Below are 27770 nucleotides of genomic sequence, written 5' to 3'. Positions count from 1 at the left end.
TCAGACGAAATATCCATAGGGTCTCTCTTTGTGAGAGGTCTAGGCACATTGCACTATTATTAGAATTCACATTGATGTAGCTTACTAATAAATTTAGGGGGTTATACTTCCCACAAGGGGTGGTAATTGTGTGGTTTAATTTAATGGAATTTATTTTTGAAACATTGAGGAGATACTTTTCATTCTTACCACTAGAGGGCTTACGTTGCTGGTCAACAGCATGATGGCTCTTTAGTGGTTTACAACGATTCACCAATGGTTTAATATTATTTACTCGCTATAGATAGCATAAAATATAGATTTAGGGAAGGAGTTATGATTATACTCATTTGAGGTTTCACTATTAGCTAGGGGGAATGAGGGGTATATTTAGGGAAATGTCCCGTTCTATAGTCATGATCGGGCAATGTATGGGCTGCATGGTCTGACCATATATTATAAACCGCTAGGGCAAGTCCATTATGTAACACTTCTAGATATATGACTCTATACTCCATATGGGGAGTGTACAAAAAACAGGACGTTCAAAAAATAGGACGTTGATACACTGTCAATTAGGACTCCATGAATGAGGTTTATAATTCAAAGTTTTTTTCTCTGTTTTACCATTTCTGATCTTTTATAATCCGATCTATGCAATATATTTGATTATATTTGCTTCGGCATTTTTGAGACATTTTGCAGTTTATTTGTTCTCTGGTGTACGTGATCGGCCCAGCATCGCTGCTTTTGAGGGCCGTGGAGACATCTGGGAACGTGAACACTGATTTGCATACTATTACATCGAAAGACGTGAGGAGTATAAGGGTAGGAGGTGCCGTGCCGTACAGCCAATCCCATGAGGAAGTCTGATATAACGAAACATGTCGGGGCGTGGCTGTACGGCACCTATCATTAACAATTAGTGACGGACGGGACGTGGTTTCGGATCTCCGTGCATCGGCGGGAGCCTTCAAACGCATTAGAGGAGCTGCCCCCTGGGCTTGGTTGCCAGCAGGTGATCCACATCAATAAAGTGTCAGCGGAGAGGGGTGAGAACTTATCCAACGCTGCTTCTTGAGGTCCGCCGTGACCCTCATTTCCACAGTGGTGCTGGGCGTTTCACAGAGGAGGATTGAGTTTGATTTGGATTTGATTTGCAGTGTCAGTTTGGCTTGAATCAAGAGTTTTTCCTGTGAGTGTAATGATTGAAGTTTTAAGTTGAATAAATTTTATATGTTTTACGGTATCACACTATTTTGAGTTCTTTTTATGAATTGAGGTGACACTTGGATAAATAAAGAATCTGGATCCTTTTACCTTCAATTGACCAACTATATGCCTATGCCTTATTGCCAAAACACGAGAGTGTGAGGCATATTGAGCTGGTGAGTGTTGAATTCAAGGGGAGAGGAATCACTAACACTGAGTGAATTGGTGGATTGCTTCCAGATACCGCACTTTTCCTTCACGGTGTCCTGTCTGTGGAATCTTTATGGACTAAAATTATTCATATTTCACGTTTAATATTATTTTGCAATATATATTGCTGTGTGTATGGTACACCTTTACAGGGATTATCACGATTTTTATTTTGTACACTGATGAGATTTTCCATGAATGTTTTTTACTCTTGATTTATTTATATACATTTTTTGCTAGAGCACTAGATCACTTTAATATGCACTAGACAGTATATATACTGTCATTTAGCGCCACTTTTATTGATTCACAAGGACCAATACAGCTTAGGGTCACTTGGAAGCAATAGAAAGGTTTATACAGTTTATTCAATTTTAAAGTGGCAGCTTTATAGTTATTTCATTAGGACGTTTTTTTCTGTAGGGGGTGATCTTCTCCCGGTCTCCGGTTCTTCTCCGCGCTGTCCAGATTCTTCTCCCGGTCTCCGGTTCTTCTCCGCGCTGTCCGGCCTCTTCTACCAGTGTCCGATTCTCCTGCTGGGCTTCTCCGCTATCTTCTGCTACTTTGCCCCTCTTTTGCTAGCGGTGGCCCGGTCTTCTCCCGCTGTCCGGTTCTTCTGCCGCTGTCCAGTTCTTCTGTTGCTGTCCGGTATCTTCTGCCGGACTCCCCCGCTATCTTCTTCCAGCTCTTTTGCTGGCAGTGGCCCGGTCTTCTTCATCGTTTTCTCCCCTCTTCTCTTCTTCCGATGTTGACACGATGCTCTCTGCCGCTGTAATGCCATCCGCGAGGTGTGCGGCGACTTATATAGGCATGGGGCGTGGTCACCGTGTGATGTCACCGGGTGACCCCGCCCGTTATGATGGCATAGTACCATCATGCCCAGGGACTGTGCCATCATAAGGGGCGGGGTCACCCGGTGACATCACACAGTGACCACGCCCCATGCCTATATAAGTCACCGCACACCTTGCAGACGGCATTACAGCGGGAGAGAGTACGTGTCAACATCGGAAGAAGAGAAGAGGGGAGAAGACGACGAAGAAGACCGGGCCACCGCTAGCAAAAGAGTGGCAAAAGAGCAGAAGATAGCGGAGGAGCCTGGCAGAAGAACCGGACAGCGGGAGAAGACTGGGCCACCTCTAGCTAAAGAGCGGCAAAAGAGCAGAAGATAGCGGAGGAGCCCAGCAGAAGAACCGGAGACCGGTAGAAGAGGCCGGACAGCGCGGAGAAGAACTGGAGACCGGTAGAAGAGGCTGGAAGGCGCGGAGAAGAACCGGAGACCGGGAGAAGATCCGGAGAGCGTGGAGAAGAGGCCGGACAGCGCGGAAGGGACCCCCGAAGTCGGAAGAAGACCCCCAGGGCTGCCTAATTACTTTAAAAACCTGTCTAGTGTGTTTTTTTCTTGACACTTTTTTCCCCCCAGGGGTGGGGGGCCGGGATCTGGGGGCCCCCTTATTAAAGGGGGCTCCCGGATTCTGATAAGCCCCCTGCCTGCAGACCCCGACAATAAACGGCCAGGGTTGTCGGGAAGAGGCCCTTGTCCTCATCAACATGGGGACAAGGTGCTTTGGGGTGGGGGGACCGCAGCATGCCCCCCTTCCCCAAAGCACCCATCCCCCATTTTGAGGGCATGCGGCCTGGTACGGTTCAGGAGGGGGGGGGCGCTCGTTCGTCCCCACCCCCTTTCCTGACTGGCCAGGCTGCATGCTCGGAAAAGGGTCTGGTATGGATTTTGGGGCACCCCCCACGCCATTTTTTTCGGCGTAGGGGGTTCCCCTTACAATCCATACCAGACCGAAGGGACTGGTATACCCCTGGAGGGGGAACCCATGCCAGTTTTTCTTGCGCTGCTTTAACCACTTGAGCCCCGGACCATTATGCTGCCTAAGGACCAGAGGTCTTTTTCCAATTTGGCACTGCGTCGCTTTAACTGCTAATTGCGCGGTCATGCAATGCTGTACCCAAACGAAATTTGCGTCCTTTTCTTCCCACAAATAGAGCTTTCTTTTGATGGTATTTGATCACCTCTGCGGTTTTTATTTTTTGCGCTATAAACGGAAAAAGACCGAAAATTTTGAAAAAAAATGATATTTTCTACTTTTTGTTATAAAAAAAATCCAATAAACTAAATTTTAGTCATACATTTAGGCCAAAATGTATTCGGCCACATGTCTTTGGTAAAAAAAATGTCAATAAGCGTATATTTATTGGTTTACGCAAAAGTTATAGCGTCTACAAACTAGGGTACATTTTCTGTAATTTACACAGCTTTTAGTTTATGACTGCCTATGTCATTTCTTGAGGTGCTAAAATGGCAGGGCAGTACAAAACCCCCCCAAGTGACCCCATTTTGGAAAGTAGACACCCCAAGGAAATTGCTGAGAGGCATGTTGAACCCATTGAATATTTATTTTTTTTGTCCCAAGTGATTGAATAATGACAAAAAAAAAAAAAAAAAAAAAATATTTACAAAAAGTTGTCACTAAATGATATATTGCTCACACAGGCCATGGGCCTATGTGGAATTGCACCCCAAAATACATTCAGCTGCTTCTCCTGAGTATGGGGATACCACATGTGTGGGACTTTTTGGGAGCCTAGCCGCGTACGGGGCCCCGAAAACCAATCACCACCTTCAGGATTTCTAAGGGTGTAAATTTTTTATTTTACTCCTCACTACCTATCACAGTTTCGGAGGCCATGGAATGCCCAGGTGGCACAAAACCCCCCAAAATGACCCCATTTTGGAAAGTAGACACCCCAAGCTATTTGCTGAGAGGCATATTGAGTCCATGGAATATTTTATATTTTGACACAAGTTGTGGGAAAGTGACACTTTTTTTTTTTTTTTTTTTTTTTTTTTTTGCATAAAGTTGTCACTAAATGATATATTGCTCACACAGGCCATGGGCATATGTGGAATTGCACCCCAAAATACATTTAGCTGCTTCTCCTGAGTATATGGATACCACATGTGTGGGACTTTTTGGGAGCCTAGCCGCGTACGGGGCCCCAAAATCCAATCACCGCCTTCAGGATTTCTAAGGGTGAAAATTTTTGATTTCACTCTTCACTGCCTATCACAGTTTCGGAGGCCATGGAATGCCCAGGTGGCACAAAACCCCCCCAAATGACCCCATTTTGGAAAGTAGACACCCCAAGCTATTTGCTGAGAGGCATGGTGAGTATTTTGCAGCTCTCATTTGTTTTTGAAAATGAAGAAAGACAAGAAAAAACATTTTTTTTTTTCTTTTTTCAATTTTCAAAACTTTGTGACAAAAAGTGAGGTCTGCAAAATACTCACTATACCTCTCAGCAAATAGCTTAGGGTGTCTACTTTCCAAAATGGGGTCATTTGGGGGGGGTTTGTGCCACCTGGGCTTTCCATGGCCTCCGAAACTGTGATAGGCAGTGAAGAGTGAAATCAAAAATTCACGCCCTTAGAAAGCCTGAAGGCGGTGCTTGGTTTTCGGGGTCCCGTACGCGGCTAGGCTCCCAAAAAGTCTCACACATGTGGTATCCCCGTACTCAGGAGAAGCAGCAGAATGTATTTTGGGGTGTAATTTCACATATTCCCATGGCATGTTTGAGCAATATATCATTTAGTGACAACTTTGTGCAAAAAAAAAAAAAAAATGTGTCTCTTTCCCGCAACTTGTGTCGCAATATAAAATATTCAATGGACTCGACATGCCTCTCAGCAAATAGCTTGGGGTGTCGACTTTCCAAAATGGGGTCATTTGGGGGGGTTTTGAACTGTCCTGGCATTTTATGCACAACATTTAGAAGCTTATGTCACACATAACCCACTCTTCTAACCACTTGAAGACAAAGCCCTTTCTGACACTTATTGTTTACATGAAAAAGTTATTTTTTTTTTGCAAAAAAATTACTTTGAACCCCCAAACATTATATATTTTTTTAAAGCAAATGCCCTACAGATTAAAATGGTGGGTGTTTCATTTTTTTTTTTCACACAGTATTTGCGCAGCGATTTTTCAAACGCATTTTTTGGGGAAAAAACACACTTTTTTAAATTTTAATGCACTAAAACACACTATATTGCCCAAATGTTTGATGAAATAAAAAAGATGATCTTAGGCCGAGTACATGGATACCAAACATGACATGCTTTAAAATTGCGCACAAACGTGCAGTGGCAACAAAATAAATACATTTTTAAAAGCCTTTAAAAGCCTTTACAGGATACCACTTTAGATCTACAGAGGAGGTCTACTGCAAAAATTACTGCCCTCGATCTGACCTTCGCGGTGATACCTCACATGCATGGTGCAATTGCTGTTTACGTTTGACGACAGACCGCCGATTGCGTTCGCCTTAGCGCGAGAGCAGGGGGCGACAGGGGTGCTTTTTTTTTTTTTTCTTTATTATTTTTCTGCTTTTTTTATCTTATTTTTAAACTGTTCCTTTCATATTTTTTTTTTTTAATCATTTTTATTGTTATCTCGGGGAATGTAAATATCCCCTATGATAGCAATAGGTAGTGACAGGTACTCTTTTTTGAAAAAATTGGGGTCTATTAGACCCTAGATCTCTCCTCTGCCCTCAAAGCATCTGACCACACCAAGATCGGTGTGATAAAATGCTTCCCCAATTTCCCAATGGCGCTATTTACATCCGGCGAAATCTAAGTCATAAAATGCTCGTAGCTTCCGGTTTCTTAGGCCATAGAGATGTTTGGAGCCACTCTGGTCTCTGATCAGCTCTATGGTCAGCTGGCTGAATCACCGGCTGCATTCTCAGGTTCCCTGTTGAGACAGGAGAGCCAGAGAAAAACACGGAAGACGGTGGGGGGGGGGGCATTCCCTCCCACGGCTTGTAAAAGCAGTCTAGAGGCTAATTAGCCGCTAGGATTGCTTTTACATGAAAGACGACCGCTGGCTGAAAAGAATGATACCAAGATGATACCTAAATCTGCAGGCATCATTCTGGTATAACCACTCAAAGTCGTGAATGGCGTACCTGAAGACAAAAAAATGGTTAACAATAAAGCACAGTAAACGGTAAAGTATAAAAAATTGCATACCTGAAAAAGCAAACATGATAAAACATAATAACAATAAAACATTGCAGAATAGAATACAGTAAAAAAGAGCAGAACAATAGAGAGAGAATAGAGAGAGAGAGAGAACAATAAAACGACAACTATTTTTTTTTTATTTTATATATATATATATTTTTTTTACACTTTTTTTGTAACTAACTTTTGTAACTGTAACCGGTTCCAGGTTCGGGTCTCACAAAATGCGATGGCATCTTGGGAGACCCTGTGAAAGTGTGCCTAGTCTGTGCAATGCTGTACCCTACGCTAATACTCAACTAGTGCATGGTAGCGTTCAAAACATTCACCAATGCAAAGACCAGGATTGTCAGGACAGGAGGGACAATAATAGCGGGTGTCACGCCTATATCCACGCTTCCTGCAGACACAACATCTTTTTTGGGGGTTCGTGTTGGGTAGGGGTACTCGGGAGGACATAAAGAAAATGCCTCTCATGCAGCCGACTGCATTTGATTGGGGATGTGAATGGGGGAAGTACGGGCGCTGCAGAAGCGGTGGGTTCCCAATTAGGATTGGCGAATGCAGCAGGAAGGGCACTATGGGCACGACGGGCCTGTGTTTGTCTTTTTGGTGGCAGCGGGACACTACTTGGGCTTGCCACCTCACCAGCTTGAACTGCACTTATGGGACTCGCCACGTCACCAAGTGTTACTGCAGTGCTGGTTTGACTACGACCGGGGTGTACTAGGCCGCTGGTGCTTGCCAGTTCACCAAAACGCTACCAAAAAAACTGTTAGCGATCGCAGGGATCAAGGCCTGACTCTGCAAACGCTGCAGTTATGCGTTTAGTGTTTTGTAAGTGTCAGTGATCGATCGATACTGCACTTGGGTGGGCTGGGCTGGGCCGGGCGGAGGGGCAAAACGCAGGTGCTAGCAGGTATCTGGGCTGATCCCGCTAACACTGCGTTTTTGGGAACCCTAAACTGCTGGGGACGCTAGTATAGATCTGATCGGATCAGATATTGATGCTTTCAGATACTATACCACTAAGGGAGGTGTATGCTGCATGCGTGGGTGTTAGCGGTACTGGCGCTAACCTGACGCTGCCTGGGGCTGGTGCTTGCCAGTTCACCAAAACGCTACCAAAAAAACTGTTAGCGATCGCAGGGATCAGGCCTGACTCTGCGAACGCTGCAGTTATGCGTTTAGTGTTTTGTAAGGGACAGTGATCGATCGATACTGCACTTGGGTGGGCCGGGCCGGGCGGAGGGGCAAAACGCAGGTGCTAGCAGGTATCTGGGCTGATCCCGCTAACACTGCGTTTTTGGGAACCCTAAACTGCTGGGGACGCTAGTATAGATCTGATCGGATCAGATATTGATCCGATCAGATACTATACCACTAAGGGAGGTGTACGGTGCGTGCGTGGCTGTTAGCGCTACTGGCGCTAACCTGACGCTGCCTGGTGCTTGCTTGCCAGTTCACCAAAATGCTACCAAAAAAACTGTTAGCGATCGCAGGGATCAGGCCTGACTCTGCGAACGCTGCAGTTATGCGTTTAGTGTTTTGTAAGTGACAGCAATCGATTGATACTGCACTTGGGTGGGCCGGGCGGAGGGGCAAAACGCAGGTGCTAGCGGGTATCTGGGCTGATCCCGCTAACACTGCGTTTTTGGGAACCCTAAACTGCTGGGGACGCTAGTATAGATCTGATCAGATCAGATATTGATCCGTACAGATACTATACCACTAAGGGAGGCGTATGCTGCGTGCGTGGGTGTTAGCGGTACTGGCGCTAATCTGACGCTGCCTGGGGCGACGCATATCACCGCCGGGCGATCAGGGGGCTAAACCTTTATTCGGTAATAAACGGCGGGTGCCCTGACACTATAAAAAATAAACGAACTAACCAGCGTCAACCGTAACGTTTATACGGTGATCAGTGGTGAAAGGGTTAACTAGGGGGCAATCAAGGGGTTAAAACATTTATTAGATAGTATATGGGGGTCCCTGACACTATAAAACGCTGACGGCGAACCTAAATATTTACCTCACTAACTAGCGTCACCAGTGACACTAATACAGCGATCAGAAAAATGATCGCTTAGCAACACTGGTGACAGGGGGTGATCAAGGGGTTAAAACTTTATTAGGGGGGGTTAGGGGGGTACCCTAGACCTAAAGGGGGGTAATACTAACTGTCCCAACACTGTAACTGTCACAAACTGACACTATGCAGTAATCAGAAAAAAAAAAAAAAAAAAAAAAAAACCTGCTGGTGTCAGTTTGTGACAGGGGGGGGGGGGGTGATTGGGGGGGATCGGGGGGCGATCGGGGGGGGGATCGGGGTGTTTTGTGTGCCTGGCATGTTCTACTGTGTGTGTAGTGTGTTGTGCACTTACATTGATGTCTTCTCCCCTCGGCGCTGGAACGGAATACCGAGCCGAGGGGAGATGACATCATTTCCTTTGCTGCTGTTTAGCATACAGCAGCAAAGGAATGTTCCCATTGGCCGGCGGCGATCGCGAGGGGGGGGCCACGAACGGATGGCCTCCCCCTCATCTCGGATCGCCGGGGAACAGAACAGGACCGCCTCGGGCACCGGGGGGGGTCCGACCGGACCCCCCACCCGCGGAAGGCAAATCACGTACATGTACGTGATTTTGCCTGCCCGTGCCGCTTTGCCGACGTAAATCGGCGTTAGGCGGTCCTTAAGTGGTTAATAGGAAGATGTGTTTTTCCTATTGCAGTGAGTGCGAGATGTACCTCGCCGAGAACCAGCGCGATGGGATTGCGCCGGAAACATTCTTGCGGGCAGGTACTTGCTTAATTAAGGATTTATCCGGCGTACCAATTAAGGTATGAACCGGCGCTGCACATTCATCTTAGTAAATGACCCCCATTGTCTAGATACACTTAACTGGAACCTCCATAAGGGATATCCAACTGCGGGTGTTCAACATATCCTTCACCCTTGTATCTGTGAGTATGTGCTTCAGCCATGATATGAAATAAGCTCCTATTCAAGCCGCCTCACATAGACTGTTGCAAGGGAATGAGTTTTACCCCCCTATTTCACCGGCGAGTATGTGCTTCAGCCATGATATAAAAAAAGCTCCTATTTGGAGGTGCATGCGTGGTAGCTTCCAAGATGGCCACTAGCCTCTGAAGCTCCGCTCCACCCCGGCCCCTTTCATTCCTCAAGAGCTGACAGAGCACCCCACCAAGCTAGCGAACGGCTCCCCCGGGTCCGTGAAACCCCCGGGAATCGGCTGATGTTGGCAGGGACTGCGAGAAGGAGCCTGGCGAACCAGATGACGGCCGTGAGCGGACCGATCAGCTATGCCAAGATGGCCACCGCTCCTCCGAGACACAATGTGGCTGCAGCAGCAGAGGAATCTATAGCGGATCAAGATTGTGCCCCACCACAGTCTCCAGGTACCGTGGACTCTCCGCTACCACAGGCCCATTCACCAGCCTCCACTGAATCCCTCCTACTCAGCCTGCACGCCGGCCTCCCATCCACCCCCATGATGGACCCACATACAGGCCTTTTGCTTTCTGTCAGCGAAGCGCACGAAGCTTCCCCATCCCTACTGACTTTCCCTCCATGATGGAGGCCTTTGCTCAGCTGCTTTCCAAAAGCCTGGGACAAAATGCAGCCCAGATCACATCCTCCATTCATGCTGACATGCAGCAGTTTGGGCTCAGACTGGACATTATGAAGAAAAAAACAAACCAAGCAGGGGCAAGGATCAACCAGTATACTGCAAGACTACAAGACATGCAGGATCAACTCGAGACGGCTTTTGCAAAGATTGACGATCTCGAGAACAGATCGAGACGATATAACTTCAGAGTAAGGGGGCTCCCGGAAGCAGAGAAAGATGTACACTCTGTCATCAAAGTCCTCATCAAAGATCTTATCCCAGATATCTTGGAGCACCGTTTGGAGCTGGATAGGGACCACAGAGCCCTGCAACTTCCCCGTAAAGATGGACTCCCAAGGGACATAGTAGTTAAGCCCCATTTTTACTCTGTTAAGGAGGAAGTCACGCGGAAAGCTAGAAATTTGAATGACTTAACAGTACATGGCCATAAAATTCTGATTTTTGCAGATCTGTCCCCTTACACGGTTCAGAAGAGAAGAGCTCTGAAACCTCTACTTCAGCTCTTGCAAGAGAAAGAGATTCCTTACAGGTGGTCGTTCCCGCTGAGACTAAATTTCTCATACAAGAGCAGAAACTGTAGCTTCTCCACATTTGCTGAGGTTGAACGTCTTCTCCTTCAGCTGGGCCTCATCCCTCAGGATCCTTCTTTATCACAATCAAGAAGAGGTACTCCATCTTCCACTAAAAGACCGCCTCCAGCAAGCCCTCTACAACCATCCTGGCTGAAACAGCTCTAAGAGGTTGAAAGAAAATTTCCCCACGTGACTCACTATCTATCTTACTTGGCTCAAAGATCCACCATGGGTGGTTGGCATCTGAATTTTGACCCTTAGAAGAATGTTTATGTTTTCTTTTATTCTATCAGTTCTGGGACTCTGACTCTCACAATTCGGGCTGATAATTTTTTCCCTCTTTTTTTTTCCCTTTATTTTTCTTTTTCTCCATGTTGATTTATGGGGTGTTATGCTCACATGGCAAAGTTTAGTTAAGTGAGCTTATTCAACGGGTTCTGGGGGATGAGGGGCTCTCCACAAATGGTCTCCAGAAGGGGCATTATTGTCCCCGGGGTTTCCTTGAGGGGGACAGCCCTGGCTCGGGGTTACCCACCCTCCTCCGGGTTCTGATATGCTACCACTGACGGGCTGCTCATAGTGAGTTTAGATCCCCTATCCTCCGCTGGCTCCGGGACCCCTGGGGCATTCAGATGTGCACAGGTTCCCTGGGAGGGATGGCTACAGGGAGGAGCTCTCCCCTCGGGCTCTACTAGGTTCAGGGTTACATAGCCTTCTGACATTTAAAGGGGGGGGGGTGTATATATCCCCGTGATCAAAGGTATTTTTCATGTTTTACGTTATCAATAGATAGTTTTCAAAGATTATTTACTTTTACTGAATGCTCTGTCATATGTTATTAATAGACCTGACTGTGGTCTTCAGTTAGCATATTTCGAGGAACTGGGGCTGTGGTGGACCCAGTGTGCCGACACTAGATCCCAGGAGTTCCTCTGGTTCCCCTGGGCTCTAATTGGTCTCCCCGTTTAAGGGAGGCTCAGGTCCAAGTGGACGCAAGGGTAGGAACAACAGTCCTTCCTACTCTTTGGGTTGGGTGGGTGAATTTCTTGTTGTTCTTGGTTCAATGCTCACCATTATTTTCTCTTCTTCTTTTCCTTCCGCTCTTTTCTTTCTCCCTCCCCTCCCTTTCTACTCTCTTGTACTCCACAATAGGTCCTCTTGGACTCAAGGGAGGTCTCTGGCTCCACATCCCAGGCCCGAATGGACTCCACGTCTCTCTTGCTGGGCTTCGAAATTATTTCCACTCCCTAGGAGTAGGTAAGTCGCAGTGTATGGGGATAGTTTTCTCCCCTCTGGACTATGGCTAGCATAAAAGATCAACACCACCCTCTTAGAATTATATCACACAACACCCAAGGCCTAAACTCCCCAATTAAATGCAGAAAGGTCTTCCAGTCCTACCATTCTATGCACACTGACGTCCTTCTTCTACAAGAGACACATTTCCCGGTGAGCTACAAACCCTAATTTCTCCATCAGCACTATCCCCAATTCTTCTTGGCCTCAGCTGAAAACAAAACCAAGGGTGTGGCCATCTGCTTCGCCAAACATTTATTTGTTTCACAACCAGAGAAGATAGTTGACCCCCAGGGGCGCTTCCTGCTAGTGTCAGGCCATATTGATGCCGAACTTTATACTTTCGTTTCTTATTATGCACCTAACAAAGGCCAAAGAAAGTTCTTTGACTTTCTGCTCAAAAAACTACAAGTCCACCTTAAAGGTACAGTATTTATAGGAGTGGACTCGAACACCGCCTTTGACTCCGCGCTTGATAGACTAGCTAAAGGGAAATCTAAATCTAAACTCCCGTCCAAACAGAGTACTAGAATAGCGGCTCTCCTATTTGAAGAAGGCTTGGTCGATATCTGGAGGGAAGCAAACCCACACAAAAAAGATTACACTCACTTCTCAGCACCACACAACTCCTTCGCCAGGATAGACCACATCTTTACTCGCGCGCGCACTATCCCACTTATTCTAAGCTCTCGGATCATTGATTCTCCGCTATCTGATCACGCTATGGTCTCGGTTGTGGCTCAGAAAGTAGGTCCCTCAAAGGGTCTACCACGCTGACCACAGGAGTCTCTCCTTAGTGATCCAATAAATTGAAGGACTACTTCCAATTTAACCAGATGGCAGAGGTTTCCCCTTCCACTATCTGGGCAGCTCACAAATCGGTAATTAGGGGCCACATAATTAGTTTATCCTCTCAACTCGAAGCAGCCCATAAAGCTGACATTCTCAAACTCACATCGGACTACAGGGCTGCAGCTAAGGCACATAAGAGACTCCCCACCACAGACTCTTTAAAGACCCTTGACAAATCCCGGACCCTCCTAAATCTAGCTCTGACCTCCGCAGCCAAAAAACATCTAAGATGGACGGGAGCTAAATTCTATTACCAAACAGACTGGATGGGCTCCAGACTAGCAGCCAAACTCAACCCAAAACAACGCTCTTTAGCGTTTCCCAAAATCAAGACATCATCAGGAGACCTGACACAAAACCCAACAAAGATTATGGAAGCTTTTTCACAATTTTATGCTAATCTATATAAACCCTCCGAATCCCCCACACAACAGCAACAAGACCGTTTCCTCGGTGACCTACCTCTTCCAGCTTTGTCCAGGGAGCATAGGGAACTTCTAGATGACATGTTTTCAGTGGAGGAAGTGTTAGACACGATCAGATCTTTTAAAACGGGGTCCGCCCCGGGACCAGATGGTTTCTCCACCAGATATTACAAAAAGTTTGCCCCCAGCCTGGCCCCTCACCTAACTAAATTTTTCAACTCCCTCAGGGATGGAGCCCCCCTGGGACCTGATCTTAATTCAGCATATATTTCGGCAATCCTGAAGCCAGGAAAAGACTCAAGTGAGCTTGGTAACTATAGGCCTATTTCGTTTATTAACAATGATATCAAAATTCTGACAAAAATTCTAGGGTGGCGATCTTCATATCCAAGTATATTCATAAAGATCAGGTGGGCTTCATCCCTGGCAGACAGGGACCAGATGAAATACATAGAACAATAGATGTCATCTCCCTGCTCAGGTCTGGATAGGATGGGGGCCCTCCACAGAGGGGCTTTCTCCTCTCCATCGACCTACATAAAGCATTCGACTGTTGACTGGGAATATTTATCTGACATTTTACAAAGATGGGGATTTGGCCCCTTCTTCCTGAACTCCATTAAGTCCCTTTATTCGACCCTGTCTGCCCAGGTTCATCTCATGGGGAGGTACTCAGAACAGTTCTCTATCGGTTGGGGGACCAGGCAGGGTTGCCCACTCTCCCCTCTCCTCATCGCGATTGCAATTGAGACACTGTCTGTAGCAATCAGAACCAATCCAGATATTAAGGGGGTACAATGCGGAGATCAGGAGCATAAATGTGCGCTTTATGCGGACGACCTTCTTCTTTATATCACCTCCCCTCTCATCTCCAACCCTATGATCTATAGAATCCTCCAAGAATTTAGCACAGTTTCTGGCTTAAGGGTCAATATGTCCAAATCCATCGCTCTGAACATTACAGTCCCCCAAAATCTAATCACTCAGCTCTCCACTAACTTTGCATTCCCCTGGGCGCCAACAGAGATTCCCTATTTAGGCATCAGAGTAACTTCAGACATACAAAGTCTTTTTGGAGCTAACTACCCCCCCATGCTTCGAAAATGTAGAGAGGACTTGGATAAGTGGGCCAGATGTGGTCTATCCTGGTTGGGCAGAATTCACGCCGTAAAAATGGCTCTTCTTCCCCGCCTTTTATATCTTTTTTGCTCCCTCCCTATCCCGATTAAGAAAAAGATCCTTCTCAAATTCCAATCGGAGATTGTTCGCTTTATCTGGGGTTGAAGGGGATACAGATGCCCCTCCAGTATCCTTTACCGTCTAAAAAGTCAGGGAGGGCTCGGTTTGCCGGACTTATGGCGATACTATCATTCAGCCCAACTTTCCCAAATGTCTATGGTTCTTGTGAAAGGCCCAAAGCCGAGTTGGCTTTCAATGGAAAGACAGGCTACCCCGCGGAACACTATAGACTACCTTCTCTGGTGTGAACCTAAGGCTAGGCCAGCAATCATGTCACCCACCCTCTCTCATTCCATAGCCTTGAGCACAAATCTCTTTTCGCATCGTAACCTAATCTCACCTCTTAGCCTGCTGGCTCACCTGTTCCACAATCCTGATTTCCAGCCAGGGATGGTAATTAGGGCTTTTAAATGGTGGACGGATAAAGGCCTATATAGGATAGGTCACTTTCTTTCCCCCAAAGGCCCGATCATGCTGACACACTGTCAGAATAATTTAGATATGCCTGACTCTGAGATCTTCAGATTCTCCCAAATTACCCACTACCTACACTCAATTTGGAAACACAATCAAGAAAACCCCTCCTTGACTCCCTTTGAACATTGGTACTCCAATACAGAAGTCCAGAGGGGAGGAATATCCCTAATTTACACGGCATTAAAATCTTTCTCGGACAAACCTGCATATGCTCGGGCCTGGGAGGAGGACACAGACAACTCCTGGACATCAAAGGATTGGTCTATCAGGTTTGAAAGATCCTTCAAAGGTATACAAAACATCTCCTTGATAGAAGCCAGTGTCAAAGTCATAACACGGTGGTACTATGTACCTGCTTGCATTTCTGTCATTTTTCCAGGGACATCCCCCCTATGTTTCAGGGGTTGGGAGCTAGAGGGGTCTATGATACACATTTGGTGGTCCTGCCCACGAATCAGATCATATTGGGGTAAAGTTTTCCACACAATCAGTACTATTTCGCAGCAAACAATAACCCCTGATCCCCTCCATTGCTCTGCTAAATGGGAGGATCAGGGCTCTTCCTAAATTTGCACAGAAGTTAATTTTCTTTATCCTCTTAGGAGCTAAAGTTACCTTAGCGAAGTCCTGGAAGAAACCTAGCCTTTAGTTTCAGGGTTTTAAGAGGAAGGTTTCATGGATTATGGCACAGGAACAAATCGTAGCAAAACTAAATGACAAAAGTGGAATGTTCTTTGCTATCTGGGAACCATGGACCAAATACTGTAATGTTCCCTTGTTCCCGGGCACACTGCAAGCTCCTTAGATAGTTGGAGCCCCCTGGAGAGTATCCCCCTTCTCTACTATTCCTTTTTTCACACCTTTCCCTCTTCCTTTAACTGAGACTCTTGTCTCCACTTTAGGTTATAATGGGACAATTTGAGTTAGAATTTTGACCTGTCATGGGCAGTTTTCTGAGGCAGACTTATTATGAATGCACTATGACTGTAGGCATGATATTGGCCATGCTACTTGACACACAGACAGGTTGCAATATGAAAGGGACTAGAGACACAGTATGGGAATAGAAGTAGAGCTAAAGCGATGAAGCGGGAGACTTTGTCCTGGGACTGACAGACAACTCCACAGTGAGATCCCATAGGGGTGGCGTGCCGGTAAGCCCAGGGTATAAGTCAAGATCCCCTACTTTATGGTTATCTTCACGGATACTCCCCCTTACCTAGACTCTTTGATGCCCTGCCATGCCTCTACATAGATTTCCTGCATGTGTTGCTATATTTTCTGTATCTGCCCCCATTCTTGAAGGATATATGTCATCATTTCAAAATCTGTATTTGCAAAAGAAGTGTATTGTATATTCTTTTTTTATTTGTATGATTCATTTTATCTACAAAATAAAAATTATTTAAAAGTAGAAATAAGCTCCTATTTAAGCCGCCTCACATAGACTGTTGCAAGGGAAGGAGTTTTACCCCCCTATTTCACCGGCGAGTATGTGCTTCAGCCATGATATGAAATAAGCTCCTATTCAAGCCGCCTCACATAGACTGTTGCAAGGGAAGGAGTTTTACCCCCTATTCACCTGCTCTCCTCATCAGTTAAACTCACTCATTCAATAGTGCTGCAACGCTATGTTTTTTCACACTTTATAACTGTTTGTACATTAGGGGACCGCTATCCTTATCATCTTGGATCGCTTCTATAGCCCCCTGCTCATATTTTCATCTGCTCCCCTTGAGGTACTGTATCAGGGCAGGCCCTGCACTATTTGGTGTGCAAACCAAAATTGCTTTCTATGATCTGAAGATTTTTTTCTTTAAAGGCCCATACACACGATCGGACTTTTTGACAACAAACATGCAAATGACCTGTTTTAAGGCAACATCCGACCGTGTGTACGCTCCCATTGGACAAACTTTTTCGGTTTTCATCGGACAAATGTTGGCTGTGCAAACAGGTAAACTTGGTGGCAACAAAAGTCCTAGGTCGGCAAAAGTCCAATCGTGTGTACACAAATCCATCGGACTTTAGTCCAAAGTACAAACACGCATGCTCAGAACCAATGCAAAAGATCAGACAACAATACAGAAGTTGACCAAAGGGTGGCGGTAAAGAGCTGAAAAAACCACATGATTTGGTGAAAGTTGGCTGAAAAAGTCCTGCTGTGTGTATGTATACCAAGTTCATGGCCAACGCCCTTTGGACAGAGATCCACAGAAAAGTTTGTTTGAAGTCCGATCGTGTGTACGAGGCTTTACTGTTCAGCTTATCATAGATTTTTAGTGCATTATTATTTTTCTTCAGTTTGTAGTATTAGCTGCTACTAGTGGGTGAATGATTGCATGATTGAGGGGTGTTTGTCCGTGGTGATCACCTGTTTTTGATAACGTTATCATTAATTTTAAATTTGTGGTGGAGGTATTGAGATATTCTATTATATTTATTGTGGGTGTAATTTTTGTTTTTTCTAAATAAAGAATTCTGTTTATAATATTATATGGGTGTTCCTCTTTGAAGAATCCTTTTCCAGCCCTTTGGGCTTCTTTCCTGCTCTCTTCCCTTTCCCGGATTTTTGTTTATATCATAGGAGAAGCCGGGTTTGTTAACAGACAGGCAGCACGGTAACAGGACATCAGGCAAAGGCAAAGTCAGATGAGGAGCCGGGATCAGGAGCCAGGAATCAAGTAAACATAGTCCAGGAGCAGGGTCAGTGGAGAGCCGGGATCAAAGCCAGAGACAAGCAGGATCCAGAAGCAGGGTCAAACAGGAGCCAAGGTCAGCAACACATATTCAGACAGGAAGTCACAGGTTCAGGGTAACAGGAGCACAGCTGAAAGACCAGTCAGCACAGAACACTACTTGAATCAGAAAAGGGCTGGCGACTCGGATGCTCTTGAATAAAAGTCCTTTATTGGGTTACATGGGTACACAGGACACGTTTCGGCTACGAAGCCTTCATCAAAGCATACATGTTTGATTTAAAAACTGATATTTATAACAGAATAAGCACTCTAAATAGGGCGGGTGCATCCTAATCAGAGCAATCAAAACAATTAAAAACACATTGGAGAAAAGAAAGAGAAGCACAGCAGGCATATGAGAGACATATCCTGAACAAATAAAACATATTCAAAATGGTGCGATAAATGTATCAAACAATGCGACTATGTTGAAAAATGCGATTATATTAAAAAAAGATTTATATCCATCCTATCATTCAAACCATACGGTTTTCTAGTATTTAGGGTATGTATCCACCATACTTCACGCTTGAGCAAAATATGATGGGTGTCACCTCCTCTTGGGGTTTTTTTAACCTGTTCAGCACCAAAAAAGGAAAAAGTGTCAAGATTACCATGATGGAATTCCCGGAAATGTTTTGACACATTTTAGATATTTTTAGCATTAATATTTTAGTGTCATTCCGAGATTCTAACTCTCAATGGGCGTATAGTGCACCCAACGTATTGTAGACTGCAGGCACTACACTGAATAACATATACCACCGATTTAAAGTTGCAGTTTATATACTGTTTGATGGTATATGTTTTCTTGGTAGAAAAAGAAAAAATTGAGGTGCTTTTTTTTATGTCTATGACACTGCCTACAGGTGTTGTGGCCACACATGTAGGAACCTACAGTGGAAAGCCAGGTCTGCGATTTGTTTGACTTCTGGGAGCAAAACAAGCTGGGTGACAACATACTTCCCCTTCTACTGGAAAATAGACAACTGCCCTGGATAAGAGTACAGATCCTTGTCAGCATACAAAATGGGGTGATGCACTTTAAAAATTTCAACAATTTTGTTGTATTCTAAAGAAAAAGTAGTGACAAAATTAACTTTATTTCTATTGTAATCCCTACACTGTTTGTGTTTATTTGTGCCACTATTCTGAATCATCTCCACCCGATCTCTATGAAATGCTATATTTTGACTTCTGGCTAATGATCATGTACTATAGCCCCTTTCTTTGAGTCGCTTTTGAATCGCTGTGCATTCTTGCAGTTTCTCCTGGCCCTGATGAATTCACCAGTAGGCAAAGACTTGATGGTGTGACTGGGGTGACAGCTATTGACCAATAAAAGGGAATTTCCTGCACAGGGCTTTCTAAAAGTTCTGGAAGTCACTGTGTTGCTATCTGGATGCCCCATCAAGGCAGGATTGACAAGCAGGATCCAGAAGCAGGGTCAAACAGGAGCCAAGGTCAGCAACGGGTATTCATGCAGGAATTCACAGGTTCAGGGTAACAGGAGCACAGCTGAAAGACCAGTCAGCACAGAACAGTGGTTAGAGAACTCCTTAAATAGGTTGTCTGGCGGCAATTGGCACCAGGGATGCGCTCCTGCGCATGCACGCCGGTCGCTGCGCATGCGCATAAGCGCGCACGGGTGTTTGTAGTCATCCGCGCACGCATGCACAAGAGCGCGTGCCAGACAATTACCACTGGTTTCCTTACAGTCCCGCTTCCCTTCCCCCTGTGATGCTGCTCCCCACCTGTCCCCCTGTTCCCTACCTGTCCCTCTGCCCTCCTCCTGTGATGCTGCCCCCACCTGTCCCTCTGTCCCCTACCGTCCCTCTGCCCATCTCCTGTGATGCTGCTCCCCACCTGTCCCTCTGCTCCCTCCTGTCCCGCTGCCCTCCTCCTGTGATGCTGCCCCCTCCTGTGATGCTGCCCCCCTCCTGTCCCTCTGCCCACCTCCTGTGACTCAGCCCCACCCCCCACGTGTCTTGTGTTTTCACCCTGACACTACAGATGCTGCTCAGGGTGCCTGTGGTGATGACTGTCGAGGAGTCCAGGGATGAGGGAGGATTCGTCTGCACGAGTCCAGGAATCGTCACCAGGAGTCCAGGAATCCTGGTGAGTCCGATGATGGGGAGGATCTTTCTCTCTGCACACATTACAATCTGCATAGGGACACATGATTTGGCCAGATGCGATTTTTTTTTTGGGGGGGGGGGCAGCATTCTGTTCTTGGACCCAGGCAGCACAATGTCTTGGGTCAGCCCTGTAGCCAATGCGGCCCAATGCGGCCTATTACCAGTAAAATGAATAACAAATGAAAACTGCTCAAAAATAAAGATCTAATTTATTTATACAGAGAAAAGCTGGCCATTAATCAAATATAACCAAATATAACATAGGTGGTAAAACTTTAAAAGCAGTGATGTTACAAATACTGTATTGCCAATGGACAGAGACAATTACAGAAAGAGGAAGTTACACACAAACAAATAATGGAAGTAAATCACAGAAAAAAACCTTACATTGCCATGGTGCAGCCACAGATCAAGAGTGAGTCAAAGAGAAAGTCCACCCCTCCTCACCCCCTCCCAGGTAGAGACGCTCACATATCTTAAGGCTTTGCCACCTTCAGTCAATGGGGGGTGTGCTTAGTTAGGCTATGACAAAAATCTCAAGATACTTGGTTAGCTGGAGGTCATCAGCTGTCATAAAAGACAGATTGTCTGAGCTGCCTTCCTTCCTCCAATCACCACAATTGAGCCCTTTGAAGCGACTCCCTACAGGCAAGTGAATGACATCTGTCACAGAGTATTTAACATTTCAGTGTTCAGAGATAGCCGCCAGTTGGCCTAGTGGACAATAGACTTTTCCAGATACTACCTTTACAATAAATTCCATAGCCGTTTTATGGTGTCCTTTTGTTCTCAGAATGTCCAAGCATTGTTCTGAAACCTTTTAAGCCATACTGTATGTCAAATGTTTCCTGTAAGTCAAATTATTAATAATTGATAAAATAAATGGTGCAGTTATTCTCATACAATCCGCTCCACTGTGCATACGATGTAGCACACTAAATGAATCTGTGATTTGATAAAACAAAAATGTAAAAGTACAATAAAATAAACACATAATCAAAGTCTTTGTAATGTGTATTAATCCACCGCTGTGTTCCTCATATAAAACAAGTGTTTCCACCACCAGGTGAATTGTGCTCTTGCCTCACTCCTATTCATAACAAACTTATCTTTCTTACAACTCCAGCCAATTCCTCAGGGATGGCTATCTCCTCTCTTATCCTTGGATATGGTTCTCCTCGCTTAAAAGCTTTTTACATGGGCCACATGAAATAGAAAGGCAACTGCATAGTGCTCTCTGTATAAATCATTTATTAAATTACCCCCATAAAATTGCACTTACAAGAAGTTAAATAAAAAACAGCATTTCTTAATATCTCGCTCATGAGCTCACCACACCACTCAGGCTCTCAGTGATCACATAACGCTGGGCTCCTCCCTCCTATACGCGTGTCGCCAATAGGATAGCTTCTTCAGTAGGGTGGAGCAGCCCAATCACCCCAGCCCTTTTATCAGTTATCATCATCATGGCAACCTAACTAGCATCTCTTCTGAAGTCCTGAACTTATGTGTACCCGCCCACCTCATCTGGGCGACAGAACCTACATATACTACTCTTATCAATCCCTCCATATTCCCCCCTCTCTGTCCCATCCCATACAATATATGGCACACATAGCTCACTTCTGACTTCATTGGTATATGCCTAGATACCTTCTAAAATGTTATTTATTCAACATAACATGCTTAAACACATACACATACATAATCATTATAGTAACAAATGCATTAGGCACCATTAATAAACCCCCATAAAAAACACCTAATCATATTTAATTACCCTCTCTTTCTCAATACAATATAAATAAAATAATATACAGTATCTCACAAAAGTGAGTACTCCCCTCACATTTTTGTAAATATTTTATTCTATCTTTTCATGTGACAACACTGAAGAAATTACACTTTGCTACAATGTAAAGTAGTGAGTATACAGCTTGTATAACAGTGTAAATTTGTCCCCTAAAATAACTCAACACACAGCCATTAATGTCTAAACCACTGGCAATAAAAGTGAGTACATCCCTAAGTGAAAATGTCCAAATTGGGCCCAATTAGCCATTTTCCCTCCCCAGTGTCATGTGACTTGTTGGTGTTACAAGGTCTCAGGTGTGAATGGGGAGCAGGTGTGTTAAATTTGGTGTTATCGCTCTCACTCTCTCATACTGGTCATTGGAAGCTCAACATGGCTCTACAGGCTGAACTGTCACAGGCTAACCTGAGCTGTAATCACACAGGGTGTTATGAGCGAGAGTGAGCCTGCACTGCCGCTGATCAAAGGTGAGCTGGGATCCATACCCTGCCGGGGATTCAGTCTGTTGCACTGCCTTTTGAAGCTTTGCTGCCTTTTTCAGTAGATCTGGCAGAGACCCCGGGGGATCAAAGTAAGCTTTGCTGAAGGAATCCAGGCTCCAGCAGTACCCGGGGTGTTCCAATCTTGCTTGTGATCCAGGGGGAAGCTTGGGGAGCCTGCACTGCCGCTGATCAAAGGGGAGCCAGGATCCATACCCTGGGGATTCAGCCTGCTGCGCTGCCTTTTGAAGGGGAGCTGAGAGGAATACCCCTGCTCCCCTTTCCCCCCACAGCTTCAGCCCTGCTTGCGTGACGTGCCCCCCCTCTTGATCCTCTGCCAGTCGCCACTGCAATACCGGCATCTCTCCCTGCTGGCTACCTGCAAATTAAGTTATGGGAGCCTAGAAGTTGTTCTGGCCTTCTGCTGCGGGACACAGCCCGCACATGCGGGACTCCAGGACTTGGTTGAAGTTCCGGGAAGGTTTCGCAGAATCCGGGACAGTTGGGAGGTATGTATGAGGAAAGATTAGAAGAACTGCATTTATTCTCTCTTGAGAAGAGGAGATTAAGGGGGTATATGATCAACATGTATAAATACCGTATTTATCGGCGTATAACATGCACCCCAAGTTTAGGAGGGCATTTTAAGGAAAAAAACTTTTAGGAGGGAAGTTTAAGGAAAAAAACTTACTTTTAAATGCCCATCAATGCAGCCTCATCAGTGTTCATCTGTAGCCTTGTCCATCATTGCAGAATGATCAGTGTCCATTTGCAGCTTGCCCAGTGCCGTTTGCAGCCTTGCTAAGTGCCATTTTCATCCTTGCCCATTGTCATAAGCAGCCTTGCCCTTAGTCATATGCAGCCTTGCCCAGTGCAGCCTTGCCCAGTGCAGCCTTGCCCAATGGAGCCTTGTCCAATGCCGTGTGCCGTTTGCGCCATTTAAATCTGCTGCTCGTCATGCCGCCCCGCCTCTCTGCTGAGGATGAGAAGCGAGCGCTTCCAAAAAAAGACTGAGCCGAGTATACTGTGTACTCGGCTCGGCTCGGCTCGCAGTCCCGCCCAGTCCTGCCATTGGACGGAGTGTTATGTCCATCAAAGGAGCTGGGCGGGACTGCGAGCGGAGCCAAGCCTAGTACACAGTATACTCGGCTCGGTCTTTTTCGGAAGCGCTCGCTTCTCATCCTCAGCAGAGAGGCGAGGCGGCATGACTGCGAGTGGAGCCGAGCACTCAGCTCAGTCTTTTTCGGCGGCGCTCATTTTTTTTCTGTCGGCGCTCGTTTTTTTCGCGGCGCTGTTTTTTGGCACACAGAGAGTGGGGATCGGTGTATAACACGCACCCATGATTTTCCCCTGATTTTAAGGGGAAAAAAGTGCATGTTATACGCCGATAAATACGGTATATAAGAGGTCTATAAAGTGAACTTGGTGTTGAGTTATTCACTTTAAGGTCATCACAGAGAACAAGGGGGCACTCTACATCTAGAGGAAAAAGATTTCATCTAAAAATGTGAAAATGTGGAATAGGCTCCCTTCAGAGGTGGTTCTGGCAAGCTCAGTAGATTGCTTTAAAAAAGGCCTGGATTCTTTCCTAAATGTACATAATATAACTGGGTACTAACATTTATAGGTAAAGTTAATCCAGGGAAAATCTGATTACCTCCCGGGGGATCAGGAAGAAATTTTTCCTCAGCTGTAGCATATTGGAGCATGCTTTGCTGGGGTGTTTCGCCTTCCTCTGGATCAACTGTGGGTGAAGGATTGAGTATATGGAATTGTGTTATATTATATTTTTTTTGGTTGAACTAGATAGATTTGTGTCTTTTTTCAACCTGACTAACTATGTAACTACATCAGTGCGTTACTGCACATTTCACAAAGTTTGCACGTTTAACGCAGTATATATCACTTAATTACTGCATGTCTATACGCAGTATATTTTAGTGCATTACTGCACGTTTAACGCAGTATATATCAGTGTGTTACTGCATGTTTAATGCAGTATCTATCAGTGCATTAGTGCACGTTTAATGCAGTATATATCAGTGCGTTTTTGTTTGTTTAACGCAGTATATATCAGTGCGTTACTGTACGTTTAACGCAGTATATATCTGTGCACTACTGTATGTTTAACGCAGTATATATCCGTGCTTTACTACAAGTTTAACGCAGTATATATATATCAGTGCGTTACTGCATGTTTAACGCAGTATATTTGAGTGTTACAGCACGTTTAACGCAGTATATTTGAGTGCATTACTGCACGTTTATTGCAGTATATATCAGTGCATTACTGCAAGTTTAACGCAGTATATTCAAGTGCATTACTGCACGTTTATCGCAGTATATATCAGTGCATTACTGCACGTTTAACGCAGTATATTTGAGTTTGTTACTGCACGTTTAACACAGTATTTTTGAGTGCTTTACTGCATGTTTAATGGCGTACATATCAGTATCTTACTGCACATTTAATGCAGTATATTTGAGTGCGTTACTGTACGTCTAAGGCAGAGTATATATCAGTGCGTTAATACGTGTTTAACTCAGTATTTTTGAATGCGTTACTGTACGTCTAATGCAGAGTATATATCAGTGCGTTACTACATGTTTAACGCAGCATTTTTGAGTGCGTTACTGCACGTTTAATGAAGTACATATCAGTACACTACTACACGGTTAACGCAGCATTTTTTAGTGCGTTACTGCACGTTTAATGCAGTATATTTAAGTGCGTTACTGTACGTCTAACGCAGAGTATATATCAGTGCGTTACTATGCGTTTAACGCAGTATATATCAATGCATTACACAGCATCAGCCATTTGTTTCTTAACAATGCACAGCCATTACTTCAGATCCTGGTTCTGAGGTTGAGGAAGGTGGGAACATGAGCCTATAGAAAGGGGAGAACACTGGTACACAATAAGGAAGGTCTGTTTTCAAGTTATGACAAACCACTTCCCTACCCGCCCATGGTCATATGATGTCCGCAGATGGGATCTCCCATCCTGGGCGGGCATCATATGTCGTCCTCTGCTTCCTGGAGGTATAGGGAGCGCGCGCATGCCGCCCCGTCACCAAAGAGCCGATGCGCATGCCCAGCGGCCACGATGTCTGCCGGGCACTCGCAATCACTCATTACAGAGCAGGACCATGAATCTGTGTGTGTAAACACACAGATCCACGTCCTGTCAGGGGAGAGGAGACAGATTGTGTGTTCATACTAAGTATGAACACCAATCGGTCTCCTCCCCTAGTCAGTCCCCTCCCCCTACAGTTAGAATCACTCCCTTGGTAACACATTTAACCCCTTGATCGCCCCCTAGTGTTAACTCCTTCCCTGCCAGTGACATTTATACAGTAATCAGTGCATATTTATAGCACTGATTGCTGTATAACTGTCAGTGGTCCCAAAATAGTGTCAAACGTGTCCAATATGTCTGCCACAATGTCACAGTCATGATAAAAATCGCGGATCACTGCCATTACTAGTAAAAAAAAAAAATAATAATAAAAATGCCATTAATCTATCCACTATTTTGTAGGTGCTAGAACTTTTGCACAAACCAATCAATATATGCTTATTGCGATTTTATTTACCTAAAATATGTAGAATACTAAACTGAGGAAAAAACGTGTTTTTGTTTTTTTTTAGAATTTGGGATATTTATTATAGTAAAAGGTAAAAATTATTTGGGCTGATTTATGAAACGTGTGCGCCATCAATAGAGGCGCACGCTGAGATGCAAAGTACAATTTCATATTTACGAAACGTTGGCGCCGGTAACAGAGTTCTAATCCCCATTTACTATAGTGATCTCAGCGCACGGGAGAATGAAATCTGAGCACCACTATGGACATGGCGCATGGCATCTTCAATTAAATATTAACAGAAGATGGAAGTGCCATCATTATGGGGTGATGTAGGGTAATTTGAGGAAGTATAGTGACAACTGCCCAAGTAACAAATATGCCGAAAATAGAATGAGAAAGTAACTCCATCTGAGTATGTAAGTATCCAATTTTCCATTTTAGCACGGTGGTTCTCAACCTCGGTCCTCAAGTAGCCCCGACAGGACATGTTTTGGGAATTTATCTCATCTAAAATAGCTATCCAAAATACCAAGCCATTGACTATGATTTAAAGCAAGATGAAGGAACACCTGTAAACATGGCCTGTTGAGGACAGGGTTGAGAACCACTGATTTAGAGCACTGCACATGTGCAAGCAGCTCTTGCGCTCATTCAAATACGTTTGTTCACTGCGTGGCCAAAATCTTAGTAAATGTCAAGCAACGCAATTGCAATTGCGTGGGTTGAACGGGCGCAACTCTAAACTTGTCAATTTTTTGTTTACGCTGGTTCACCTTTATGTATTTTTTTTAATGATATTTGCACACAGGTCATGTTAGCATGTTACGTTGCCAACATGTGACATGCACCATGTTAAAATTATGTAAAAAGACTCTTGCTCCTCTAGCTCCTCCTAAAAGGGCATGCTGGATGATGTGTTTAATTTTGGACAGGGGGTGGCTTATTTTGTGCTATTTGCATTTGGGTTGGTCTGGGCACGCTCAGGGACTTTGCTTTTTTTTGGCTTTTTGTGTGTGAACAGCACTTGGATGTTTCTGGGCATGCTCAGAGAGTGTGTTTTTTGGGTTAGTAATTTAGGGCCATCCTTAACAGGTGTACCCACCTTGAAGTTCAGTCTCTACACTGGGTGAACTTGCATTTTGTGTGTTTCATGGACTGTGCATGCGTTTTCAATTGCCTCATTAGCACACAAACCTATGTTTTATAAAGCTTGCAGATAGCATGCTTTACCTTTCCCTGAAAAGAGGCAAGATTGTGTGTGTCCCCCCGTCTGTCCGGCAAGAGAGTACATTTGGGTGTCGAGTTTGTAACACGTGCATTTTTCTCTTTGTATTTCTTTCTTATGTCTTTGCAAAATAAATGTGTTTTCTAGCGAGTTTTTTTTAAACTTTGGTTTATTGTATTTTTTTTGGGTGGGGGATATTTTCCCCTGAAATATTTTTGATGTTGTCAATGTGTGTCGTTTGTAGGTTGTAAACTTTGATTTAATGTGCTGCATTATTTTGCAAAATCTTTCTCAAGATGTTGTGACTGTTTAAATCTTTAATAGATATCCATTTGTGGGCGCAGTCCTTTTAACTCTTGTTAATTTCCAATGCAAAATGGTCAGACCTCAAAAAACATTCTGTTAGCATCTCAAACTAACATACACATGTTTTTTGCTTTCCTTGCTCTTTTCCAAGTCCTGTTTGGTTGACCAATAAAATTTGTAGCACATTTTTATGTTTTATCTATGTTTTGTTACTTTTCATGCAACAGATTTCCCAGCTGCAGCTTAACTAGGCTAATTGGCATGGCAAATAAAAAAAAATGTGTTTTGTCTAAGTTACTTTCCTGGTGCCTTCATGGTAGCATATGCATGGATTGTGAGTATACTGCCATGGATAGGCACCGGGAAAGGAAAATTACAGAGAGGTAAGTATCCAATTTTCCAAAACACCAAGCCATTGACTATGATTTAAAGCAAGATGAAGGAAAAACTGTAAACATGGCCTGATGAGGACAGGGTTGAGAACCACTGATTTAGAGCACTGTGCTAAAATCGAGCTCC

The sequence above is a fragment of the Aquarana catesbeiana genome, linkage group LG07 (assembly GCF_042186555.1).
Source record: "Aquarana catesbeiana isolate 2022-GZ linkage group LG07, ASM4218655v1, whole genome shotgun sequence".
In the NCBI taxonomy this organism is placed as follows: domain Eukaryota; kingdom Metazoa; phylum Chordata; class Amphibia; order Anura; family Ranidae; genus Aquarana; species Aquarana catesbeiana.
Note: the sequence above shows the minus strand (reverse complement) of the source record.